Source organism: Podarcis erhardii (assembly GCF_964252035.2).
Source record: "Podarcis erhardii genome assembly, chromosome: 4".
NCBI classification, from domain to species: Eukaryota; Metazoa; Chordata; class Lepidosauria; order Squamata; family Lacertidae; genus Podarcis; species Podarcis erhardii.
The window spans coordinates 89,363,682-89,376,577 of NC_138508.1; positions in this window are offsets into that span (position 1 = coordinate 89,363,682).

The window sequence follows — 12,896 nt, forward strand, 5'->3', positions numbered from 1 at the left end:
TATACACCCAATATGTAGAAATGGAGATTTATGTTACTGCTTTATGAATGAACACTGTGTTTTATGAATGGAGACTGTATTTTGTGAATTACCTAAGAGCCACCAATAGGGAGCTCTAGAATCTGACAGCTAACCAATTGGGTACTACCAAACAGCGACCCCTATTGCTGAAAGCAGATAACCAGCAGGGAATGCTTCAGCTCAGCCTTTGCGCTGTTGACTGAGCACCCCATGCTGTGCAGATAATGGAGAAAGCTTGTAAATTGTATCCCTTCTGGCATCCTGGCCAACTCTGTTACACTGGTGTAAACCCTGGTGCACCAGAAGCACAGAATAGCAGCAAATAAAATCCGCTCATATGTCAGCAACTGATAAGACTTATCAACCAGTTCTTCCAAAGCCTTCCTAGATTATAAAGCTCCAAAATACAGGCTAAAATAGAGCAGGTCTGGAAAGAGTGAGCCATAGAATGGGCACCACCAGTGAAAAGGCCCTGCTCTGTGTATCTCCTGCCTTGTCATTTGATAGGGTGCCCACTTGCCCTCCTTCTTGACATGGAATGCTCTCTATTGGAGTCTCCAGGTTCAATATAAAGACCATAAGAAGGGAGAGCAAGGACCTTGAAGTTCCCAACAGCTTTAATCAAGCAAGCAAGCAAGCAAACAGGTCACCTTTGTCACAGTCAGAACGCCTATGTCCTGGCCAGGCCTGAACCCAATCTTGTTTTTGTACAATCTTGTTTGTCCTCAGTAACCAAAATTATCTTATCAACATATACAAGCAGAAAAGTGGTTTTCCTTCATCTGAAAGGAATCGTACAAAACAAAGTGGCACTAATAAAGAAAAGTTCCAGGGTGACAACAGAAAGCAAACTAAAAATGCTTTTGCAGTTCATCAAAACTATCCAGCAATATCAAGTTATAGAAAAACTGGTGCTATTAACAGTAATTCTTCAGTTGGTTAATCTGTTCAGCAACTTCCATGCACATGACATGTGATGCTAATTATTTCCCCCAAGAGTTAAATGATAACTAATCAGAGGCAGCTACAGGAGAGCTATGAGATTCAAGTGAGGGTCAGATGCCTTGTCAATCCCAGCAGGTATATAAGAAGACGACCCGGCCTGCCCAGGGTATTTAACAATAATATCTCATGTCCTTTGGAATCAAACACAAGGCTCAGAATCCAAAGCTCAGGTGAACACAGACTACTGCATACAATACCGACTGATTTCTTTTTAATTTCTATCCTCTGCTCTGGTTGATAGTGATGTCATAGATTTGTTAATGCCCTAGGATTTTTAAAATTATGTTAGGGATTACAATGCCCATCATCTCTGATCATGGCCTGCACTAGATGGGTCTGAAAGGAGTTGTAGTCGAAAACATGTTGAGGGCACCAGGTTGGCGAAGGCTGCATTAAGGTTTTAAAGCTCCTCTATTTGGATCTTATATTGCTTGACCTATTTGTTTCCATTCCGGGTCACTGATTTTTACAAAGCAGGTGTGTCTTTTATTTCAGTTGGTTGAGTTATCGCCAGGCAGCAACGGCAGGAGACTGATGAAGCCAGAAATGCTGGGCACAGGGGCAGAGGAGGGGGTGCAGTGGGGGCAGTCTGCCCCGGGTGTCACCACTGAGTGGGGTGACAAAATGGTGGGCGCCACTCACCACAGTGCCTGCAGTGTGCCTGAGACATATGTCTCTCCTGGGAGTGACGAAGTGGCTTGGGCATCTGCAGGCTCCTCACTGCCCCAAACGGTCCACCCGCAGCCTCCCCCTCAGCTGTAGGGCAACTGAGTGTAGGGAGGCAGGCAGGCCCCACAGAGCATCCTGCCCTGGTTTGTCCCGTCCCATGGGCGGCTGGCCTCACCTCTGGGTGCAGGGTTTGTGCACCGCCCCAGGCACCCAATCGGCTTGCTCCGCTGCTGGCTGGGCATAGGGACACCTCCACACAATCCACACGCATACACACACACACACTGACATGCAAAGATTCTCTATCAAATTCAACACCCAGGATTTCTCAACCTGATGTTAGGAAAGAGTGACCAGGGGCTTAGCGTGGGCGACAGGGGGGCCAGAGCTCTGGGTGCACGATTTTTAGGGGTGTAAGCCAAACTCCTACACACAGGGATCCCTGCCCTGCCCTGACTGTTGTTGGGGGTCTCTGAGCTCCGGAGCCCAGCCTGGTCTCACTGCCGCATCCCAAGCCCCCTCACTAAATGGCTGCCTGGCCAATGTTGCGGGGGGGGGGGGGTTGCCTGCCAAGGGCCACATCAGCTAGCCAAGTTCCTCCCTGCATGGGTGGGCAAGAGCACAGTATAGCCTTGCTTGGCTCCAGTGGGCAGAGCTGACTGGCATGCGGCCTTCGTGAATCCTCTGTGCCCATGTCTAGCGGCATTGGTGGCCTGGCACAGTGGGTTCCATTGGCCCTGCATGACCTGCCCCTGCCCAGTGTGTGTTCAGAACGACACTGAGAGTGACGTTCCATTTCAGAAATATCTATATGCACACACCAACCTCTCGCCAGCAAAATAGCTGAGCAACCCTTATTACTGACATAAGCTTTTCCAAGGAGCATTTCTGAGGGCCAAGGGAAGAAATTGTGTTATTAATTGGGCCGTGCCTGGATGCAGCGGGTGATGGATGGTTTCAAAATATATTGATGGGTTTTCAGGTGGAGTGCTATGAGAAGTACTTCAACTTTAATTTGAAAAAAAAAAGAACCCACTAATTTTTTTTTGGGCCATCTAGCCTTAACTATCTCTCCAATTTTGATACTCCGTTTAACCTAACTTTGTGTCAAGAACACTTGGGATCTCTTATCTTCACTGAAGTAATTAAAGTAGAGTAGAAAATTGGCAAAAACTTGGTGGAATCATTGCAAACATTCTTGCAGGAACAGAATAGGTAAAGGCAATTAATAAACTGTCATGTGCCATTCACATACTTTTGTTCTTTTCGGTTGATTTTCCAGCTCTGAAGCCCAAGCAAAACACAGCACATATTTGCAAAGAATTTTCAAAAGTGATTGCCTTTTGGTAGAAGTGTTCCCCAAACTGATTATGTGTCAATAAGGCCTAGATTTACCTTATCCTGTTTTGAAATGTTACAGCCTTTTTCAAAATCAATTGGACATGAATGGACAAGCTAAATTGGGTTAACATGTGTTTGTTTTGTTCTTCACTGAAGCCTAAATTATTCTTAGGGATTGCAAACACTTGGGTAAACTGGGAGGGAATACAGGTTGGTACTACTTGCAACTAATCCAACTAGACTGGTGACTGGGAGTGGCTGCTGAGACTATATAAGACTGGTCCTAAAAGACCTACATTGGCAGTATATTTCTGATCACAATTCAAAGTGTTGGTGCTGACCTTTAAAGCCCTAAATGGCCTTGGTCCAGTATACCTGAAGGATCGTCTCCACCCCCATCGTTCAGCCTGAACAGTGAGGTCCAGCTCCGAGGGCCTTCTGGTGGTTCTGTCACTGTGAGAAGTGAGGTTACAGGGAACCAGGCAAAGGACCTTCTTGGTAGTGGTGCCCACCCTGTGGAACACCCTCCCACCAGATGTCAAGGTAATAAACAACTATCTGGCTTTTAGAAGACATCTGAAGGCAGCCCTGTTTAGGGAAATTTTTTATGTTTGATGTTTTCTTCTGTTTTAATATTCTGTTGGGAGCTGGGGAAACCCAGCCAGATGGGCGGGGTATAAATACTGTAGTAATAATAATTATTATTATCAAAGAACCTTTTAATGAGGGTGAAAGAGGAGAGTGCAAAATATGGTCTGAAGCGCAACATCAAAAAAACGAAGATCATGGCCACTGGGCTCATCACCTCCTGGCAAATAGAAGGGGAAGAAATGGAGGCAGTGAGAGATTTTACTTTCTTGGGCTCCATGATCACTGCAGATGGTGACAGCAGTCATGGAATTAAAAGACTCCTTGGGAGAAAGGCGATGGCAAACCTGGACAGCATCTTAAAAAGCAGAGACATCACCTTGCCAACAAAGGTCTGTATAGTTAAAAGCCATGGTCTTCCCAGTAGTGATGTATGGAAGTGAGAGTGGGCCATAAAGAAGGGTGATCGCTGAAGAATTGATGCTTTCGGCATTATGGTGCTGGAGGAGACTCTTGAGAGTCCCATGGACTGCAAGAAGATCAAACCTCTCCATTCTTAAGGAAATCAGCCCTGAGTGCTCACTGGAAGGACAGTTCATGAAGCTGAGGCTCCAATACTTTGGCCACCTCATGAGAAGAGAAGACTCCCTGGAAAAGACCCTGATGTTGGGAAAGATTGAGGGCACAAGAAGAAGGGGACAACAGAGGATGAGATGGTTGGACGGTGTTCTCGAATCTACCAACATGAGTCTGACCAAACTGCGGGAAGCAGTGGAAGACAGGAGTGCCTGGCGTGCTCTGGTCCATGGGGTCACAAAGAGTCGGACACGACTAAACGACTAAATAATAATAATAATAATAATAATAATAATAATAATAATAATGTTGTTATTGCTTAGGTTTTGTAAGGAAGTGGAATTAACTAGGAATTATGGGTTCCTCCAGACAAATTGTATATTCAGCCGTTATCCTAATTTGCTTGCAGAAAGCTTACATGGTGGTTATACTATGTCTGCTCTGCATTGGGCATTCATTCTTGTTTTCATCCTAATTTGCTTGTGGGGTGCTTACACATCTTTCATTCATACCGTACTTTTTAGTGCATTTTCCCCACCCTTTTCTTTTTAAGTAGATTAATTGTGCTAGGGCAACAAAGTACTTTAATCTGCTTTAACAGCATGAACCTAAAGTGCCAGGATGTATGTAAATTCTGCCCCCACCCCACCCTGCAAAACAGTGACAGCCCAGAGGCACCCTAGGTGTGCACAGTGAACTAATGTTCTCACATCTTCTGTGGCTGATTTTAACACTGGGCAACATTTCCAAAGCTAAGCCAAAAAGAACTGCATCACAACATCTGGAGAAGTAAGAAATAGGAAGATTGAAAAGATCCGAAGCTGATGTCCTCAATACTTGCCCCTAATCCATTTTAAAAGGTAAAGGTAAAGGTACCCCTGACCATTAGGTCCATTAGGCGCTCATCTCACTCTATAAGCCATGGGAGCCGGCATTTGTCCACAGACAGATTCCGGGTCATGTGGCCAGCATGACTAAGCCACCTCTGGCGAACCAGAGCAGCGCACGGAAACGCCGTTTACCTTCCTGCCAGAGCGGTACCTATTTATCTACTTGCACTTTGACGTGCTTTCCAACTGCTAGGTGGGCAGGAGCTGGGACCGAACAACGGGAGTTCACCCCATCACAGGGATTCGAACTGCCGACCTTCAGATCGGCAAGCCCTAGGCTCTATGGTTTAGACCACAACGCCACCCGCATCCCTCTAATCCATTTTAAGTGAGGAAATTTGTGAAAGGAGGCAATATCTGATAAATGATATGAACAACAGAGAACTTACATTTGCATCACCTGACTAATGGGATTACCTTTTCAGCTTGTGTAAAGGACGACCCTAGATGGCTCCTGTACAACCCTCAGATTAGAATCATAAAACTATAGAGTTGGATAGGACCTTGAGAGTCACCTAGTCTTGGCAGTAGCTGGTGATTTTATGACAAGAAGACTCCCCAGATCACCTCCCATGTATATGAAATCCCATGCCAGTGTGGAGGATGCACAGGCCAAGGTTTTCCCCATCAAAGGCACGTGACCTTGGACTGTTTGCCTGCTCTCAAGGTAGTTACTGACAGTGAAACTTTGTGCTCGATTACAGCACAGGTTTTGCAGTTGTTGCAAATGTAGATTCCACTTTTGGAGAAGTGTCTTGGAAGATCTTTGTACAAAATTACGCATTTGACTGGTCCGTATAAGCTGAAACTCCCTCTGCAGCACCTCAAACAGCTCCTTTAAATCCCCAGAATTAAGAAATTGACTTCTCTTTCTCACTGTATGTGTGAGTGTGTGTGTGTTTGGTGGGTGGCCAATACCAGATTATTAATGTAAATACTCAACTATAGCTTTTTCATGTGTGTGTTTTTTAAGCCCAATAATGCTAGCAACACACTCCTTTCTAATTTTCAATGTATACAGCTTTTGCTTAATTTGTGGGTGCCATTGTAACAGTTAATATAATGCCACAGTTGGCTAAATTACTGGCAAATTAACTTTAGATTCAATGATAAATGCTTAATTAGGTACCAATTCAAGGGTTTGACAATGTAAGCATTTCACAAATATTGCTCACATGCAGAAAATGATCAGTTTGCCCAACATTAACGTAGGGTCTTACCTAAGTAATCAGCATCTGGAGAAACAGACTCCATACAGCGCATGTTTATTTAGTTATGTTTATTGAAAAAATTGCAAACTTAGCCATTGGCCAATGCATACTGTGCACCACAGGGGGGAAAACATATTAATGTTTATGGATACACAAGGGGTGTTTACTGAAGGAGATATAGATCATGGGGTTTGAAGTGGATCAGATTTCTCTAGAGAATACGGAAAGTGTAAATGTAATATTAATGCATGCAGCTCAGAATAAACTCGAGTTTTGCCATAAGTGAAATTTCAGGCATCCTCTATAGGTGAACCTCTATGGAATTTCAAGAAAAGGGAAAAAAGTTGGTGGGGTTTTTTAGTAAGGCTAGCCCAATTTTAGAAGGAGGGAGAGCATAATACATCCATATTTATGGGATGCATACAAATGCTGCACAGGTTCTTAATCTGAGAGGTTCTTTTAAATACAGTGGTATCTCGGTTTAAGAACAGAACAGTCTGGTTTAAGAATGATTTGGTTTACAAAGTCCGCAAAACTGGAAATAGTGTCTTGGTTTGAGAAGTTTACCTTGGTCTAAGAATGGAATCTGTATAGTGGAAGGGCACCAGCAGAGGGAGGCCTCATTAGGAAAAGCATGCCTCGGTTTAAGAATGGTTGCAATTTAAGAACAGACTTCCAGAACGGATTAAGTTCATAAACTGAGGTACATACATATTTCTGAACTTAGTGCAGAACACATTGTCTTGGAACATTCATCTGGCTACATTACAACTGCACTAGAGATATATTTGTATACTGCAGATGCACATTCACAGTGGTCCCTGATTCCTGACCTTCTTCTATCCGCACAGATATCAGCAGGATCGTTTCTGAATGGGGCTCATGAGCAAGCAGGGCTTTGTGATGTGTTCGCTTCTTGTTTGATCATAGGGACTCTTACTGTTCCCTCTGGTATTTTCATTCAAATGGCAATATCTCACTGTTTAAATGTATCACATTAAGAATCGAAAGGTGTGCTATACAATATGCATGACTCAGTATGCATTCCTGAAGGCGATAGCTCTGATCCATGCGTGTGTGGCCTCTGTGCACATGGTAATGAAAAACAATTGGCAGTTACACTGATCAGCTGCTTCTTAAAGTGAAGGGGAATGGGGGGGGCATCACTGGTTTGTTTTTGCTTTATTAGGCATTTTGAATTCTCATTCTGTATTTTTCTGTTGTGAACCAGTCTGGGATATTCAGATACAAATGTATTATTATTATTATTATTATTATTATTAATTATTATTATTACTCGAGGCCTATTCTTTTTCCAACAACTTGCTGGGGGCTACAGACAAAAGTGGGTGGAGCAAGGAAAGTAAATTTCATCTTTCTATAACAATAACAATTTCATTAACAATTTAATCTGACTGGGTTGCCCTAGCCACCCTGGGCAGCTAGTTTCTGCACAAACTCAAAATCAGAGTTGACTCCAGGGGACATATTCTTCTTCTTTGGTGATCACTCGTAGCCGAGTAAGATTGTCTTCCATAAACATGATTTTATGGGGTTTGGGAAGATGCCTGTGTGTGAATTTGTATTATGTGTTTATATCAGTGCACACTGATCAATGCACAGTCTTCGCAGTAAGGCTCTGTTCCGATGGCATGAGTTGTCACAACGACTGGTAGATTCCTATTTGTTGCAGCCTTCATCCGCCTTCACAGCTGTTGTAACATACCACTTGTTATCATCCGCCCGTTCTGCCATTGAGGACTTCTTGGATCATTCTTTGTCTAGCTCCTTCCCTTTGACATTACCACCTTGGGTGACCCTGCTGGGAGTACGAGATTCCTGACGGCTTCGCTCACAAGGGTCATAGGAACATGCAAGCCCACTCACCATTACAAGGTGATGATCCAGCGAGTGAACCAGGGGATATATAGAGAAACCCGAAGGGTCATACCTGGCCCCTGGGCTTGCAGTACCCCATCCCTGCAGATATTTCAACATTTTTCTCTGTACTACCACTTCCCATTCCTGCCAACCTAGCAGTTTGAAAGCATGTCAAAGTGCAAGTAGATAAATAGGTACCGCTCCAGTGGGAGGGTAAACGGCGTTTCCATGCGCTGCTCTGGTTCGCCAGAAGCAGCTTAGTCATGCTGGCCACATGACCCGGAAGCTGTACGCTGGCTCCCTCGGCCAATAAACCGAGATGAGCACCACAACCCCAGAGTCGGCCACAAATGGACCTAATGGTCAGGGGTCCCTTTACCTTTACCTTACCACTTCCCATGGCTCAATGCATTTCCAGTTCACGCTGAGGTGCAAATGTTGTTCCCTCTAACCTCACCCCAGAAACCCTCAAATTTCTTTTAAATGCACAATATTCACGTACTGGTAAATATAGATGGAAACTTGTTGCCTTCTGTGGTTTTCTATGCTTGTTTCAATTTAATTTGCTGTCTGTGCTGTCTGTCAGCTGCTCTCAGGGATTTCAGACATAGGTCTTTCCTCGCCCTACCTGAGATGCTGGCGATTGAACGTGTGCATACAAAGCAAATACTCTACTATTGAGAACACACCACTGCCTGAACATCAGATCTGGTCAATTTCTTCCCCCAAATGTATTGTTCTCCCTGAGCAAATTTCAGTCAATCCTGGATGGGAAGGCAGGGGGAGTTTGCCCAACATGGTATCAAGTTAAAAGTAAAGAGTTATTCACAGCGGTTCCCTTTCACATTCCTGTGCTTTGAACTGTGTTTATAGCAAATACGTGATCTGCATTATATATGTCTATTTGAAGACTTTTTCTAAACAGGAAACTCTAAACAATACACCTTTATATGCCAAGAAGTTCTTTTCAAGAGACGAAAACAGTGCACCTCACCTACCCATTGGAGACTTTGATGTTAAATCTCTCTGATTCTCTTCTGAGGAGCTGAACATCTCCTTAAACCTTCTAATGAACATAACACAAGAGAATATCAAAGTGTGAAAATGACAAAGACACAAATGTCGGGAAATTATGTTAAAATACATCATTTCTGCTAGCTTGACAGAGCTTGACACGAATATGCCAGATAATAAGATCAGCATGGTAGCTATTAATATTTACACAGAGAGTTGGATGGTGCACTGCAAAAACCTGATGTCCTTCAAACCAATTAACCTGTTTTCTTCATTGTTTCTTGTCTACCACTCTCAGTCTTCATTGTCACTTTTCCTTATTGCATCTTCATTTGCCATTGTGTTAGCTATCTGGACCCTCATTATATTTAAGAGAGTGAAGTAACAATAGCAAATTCCATTTAAGAGGCTTAGCTAGAGCAACTCTTGACTGTTTGGGGGGAAACAACAATATCTTAGCCATAAGGTCTCATTCTGCATGAATAAACTTCCCCACTCTGGAATAGCACAGTACCGACAAGAACTGGTGGAAATTGTAGTCCATAAGATGTGGAGGACCCCAGGCTGAAGAAGGCTGATTTTGAACCACCCTTGTTAAACTTTTGATGAAGTCATAATCACATCTGAGAAAGCGATTCCCTTACAGACAGACAGCACATGGGGAGAGATGGGAACTCCTAGTTATGACACCTCCTTGCTTACAGGTTCTGCTCTCCTTTGGTGAGATAGGTTGATTTCTCAGTAGTTCAGCTTATGGTAAAAAGGTAAAGGTAAAGGGACCCCTGACCATTAGGTCCAGTCGTGACCGACTCTGGGGTTGCAGCACTCATCTCACTTTATTGGCCGAGGGAGCCGGCGTACAGCTTCTGGGTCATGTGGCCAGCATAATTAAGCCGCTTCTGGCAAACCAGAGCAGCGCACGGAAACGCCGTTTACCTTCCCGCTGAAGTGGTACCTATTTATCTACTTGCACTTTGACATGCTTTCGAACTGCTAGGTTGGCAGGAGCTGGGACTGAGCAACGGGAGCTCACCCCGTCACGGGGATTCGAACCGCCAACCTTCTGATCGGCAAGTCCTAGGCTCTGTGGTTTAACCACAGCACCACCCGCATCCCAGCTTATGGTAAGTTAGTACCTAAACCCCCTAAAAACAAGGCTTTTTAAAAGCCAGAACTCAGTTCTGGCACCTCTCAGGTGGGCGCCATACCAATTTTTAAGAGAACAAGGGAGTTTGGGCACCTCTTTTTTCAAGAAAAATTGCACTGCCCGAAAGTATTCCCCCACAAAAAAAGTGAGTATGGAGTAGCCCTAGCTCACAGAGCTGAATGGATAGTAGAAATGTCACCAATAGCTTATGTGTATCTGTTTCCAAGGAAAGCAAAACCAACAAACCCAATCCTTTAAAAACAAGTGTTTTGAATATTATGCTGTGGACAAAACATTCATGAATCTTTTTGGCTTTGGATCACTTTACCTTGTTTGGGGAAGATCACAATGTGGATAGCTATTGCCAAAAATGTCATCTGAAATGAGCAAATGTAGCTTTCCGCATCCTATCTAGGATGTACCAGAGTGTAGCCTGACTTAGGAACATAGGAAATCGCCTTTTGACCATTGGCCCATCCAGCCCAGCGCTATCTACAATGATGGCAGTGGCTCTCCAAGGACATGAGACCTTAGCAGCCCTAACTGGATGTGCCATGGATTAGATTTGGTACCCTTTGCATGCAAAACAGGTGCCACTCAGCTATGGCTTCACCTCCATTCCTTTTAAAGCAGAATGTGTTCCATTTACTTGTATCAGAAACAATTCTTCACATCTGCACAGGGACAGCGATGATTGCCTCTTGGATATATGTGCAAACACACACACACACACACACACACACACACACACATTTCTAATACATATATTTGTATCACATAAACATACACAAACCCTTTTCTTTCTTTCTTTACAATACCCACAACCACCAGCACTTCTTTTTTTTGCTGCCTATAGCAGCCATTTTGTGCTGGTGCCCACAGCGCTTTTATCAATATATGACTACCAGCACATCATTTTATTCATTTATTTTACCAAAAATCTCTCTCTCTCTATGCATGCAGGTGGTGCTGTGGGTTAAACCACAGAGCCTAGGACTTGACAATCAGAAGGTCGGTGGTTCGAATCCCCGCGACAGGGTGAGCTCCTGTTGCTCGGTCCCTGCTCCTGCCAACCTAGCAGTTCAAAAGCATGTCAAAGTGCAAGTAGATAAATAGGTACCACTCCGGCGGGAAGATAAACGGCATTTCCATGTGCTGCTCTGGTTCACCAAAGTCATGCTGGCCACATGACCTGGAAGCTGTACGCTGCCTCCCTCGGCCAATAAAGCGAGATGAGCGTGGCAACCCCAGAGTCGGCCATGACTGTACCTAATGGTCAGGAGTCCCTTTACCTTTACCTTTACATGAAAGGGAAATATATAATTGATGGTAAAGAGATAGGCTTTGCATATCCCTCTTGGATGATAGTTAGTACATGTTACACAAGACTTTTTCTTTCCTTTAAGGCTTTTGTTTCTTTGGTCATATTCAGAAACCATTTTTATTATAATCCCCACCAACACCATTTCTCATTTTTCTTTTGGTTCCCTGCCTTGATCTTCCCAGACACCAAAATGAAAAATATATTTACTGAGAAAGGGGAGGGGCGGGACAATACTGAACTACTTTTGTCCCTTAATCTATGATGCCTGCTGATTTGTTTTACACCATCGAGAGCCTTTATTTGGAATAAATGTAATGAAAACCACCCAAAACAGTGTAAGAAATCATTATTATATATCATCAGGGTACGAGCAAGCAAGCATACTTCCTGAAATGGCAGCCTTCGAATAAAACACACCTACGAAAGTGTCGTCCCCCCCCCTCCCCCCCGTAGTTGATAAAGCCCTGGAGCCATGTAGCAAATGATCAGCAATACACATGATGACTAACGTGTCTTGCATAACAGTCCTACCCAGCTCCTTTTGAAGATGCTCTGTGCAAAAGAGCCCCTTTGGGATAACAGGTGAACTATGCATTCTGAAGCAATCATGTTCTTGGAGTATATTGAACCCTCTTGGTGGGTCAAAGAGGCTCCGGCTGACAGCCTCGAGTCAATGTCACAATGGCTGGTTTATGACACTTGCTTAGTGCTTACCATTCCCCGAGCCTACATGTGCAGCAGAGATATGCAGGCAGTAAAAAGCCTTTGCAGCTAATGAGACAGCGCTGCTTTGTGTAGAACACCTCATTCAGGATGTGCCAGGATGTGTTTGCCTCTCAGCGCAGACTGATGTTACTTACTTTATAATAGGAACACAAACACAGCACAAGTAGTACAATTGCCCCCCAAATCCCTATTCTCTCTTTAGCACCCCAGCAGTCTTTTCTTGTCATTCAGTTCCACGGAGGGGAGACCGATATTGTCACAGCAACATTGCACTGGAATGATATTGAAGAACTCCAGTCAAGCCCCCCACCCCCGCTCTGCAAATGCCTTTGCTTGCTGGTTGGCACAAGGAAATAAATTGAAGTTGGCATGCTGTATTTTTTATCCTGGGCAAGTTATTTGTATGATAGAAATAAGATGAAAGCAAATTAGCATGTCTGAGGAAAGTGCAGGTAAATTGATGCGATCTGATGTAGAGCATGGAGTCAGGCAATTTGACAAGG